The sequence below is a fragment of the Myotis davidii genome, unplaced genomic scaffold (assembly GCF_000327345.1).
Source record: "Myotis davidii unplaced genomic scaffold, ASM32734v1 scaffold590, whole genome shotgun sequence".
Taxonomy (NCBI): Eukaryota; Metazoa; Chordata; class Mammalia; order Chiroptera; family Vespertilionidae; genus Myotis; species Myotis davidii.
Genome location: NW_006282381.1, coordinates 163,104 through 163,488, shown reverse-complemented (window position 1 = coordinate 163,488; position 385 = coordinate 163,104).

Here is a 385-nt window from a genome sequence, read left to right as displayed (position 1 = left end):
AGCCGTGGCCACTGCTAGGAAATCACGTGGATTCTACATGCCAGCCCTGCGCGGGTGGGGGTGCGGGTGCCCGCCGGGGCGCGGGCTGGGCGCGGGCCAGCGCGCCTTCGCTCTGCCTCTGAGCTTCCCCGCGTTTGGCCACTTTTGCAGGACCGAGGTGCCCCCAAGGGACGCGGTGGGCGCAGGCCCCTTTCGTGAATGCGAAACTGAGGCAGGGGGTGAGGGTTAACTTGTTCGGGGCAGACATAGAATCGTGGGGGGCAGCTGTAATTATAAAGAATATTAGTTATGCTGTTAACCGCGATGGCTCTGTTCTGAATAGAGAAAGCACATTCTAGCCTGGCTGCGAGTTGTAGGCTGGGGACTTGGGAGACAGACAACCCCT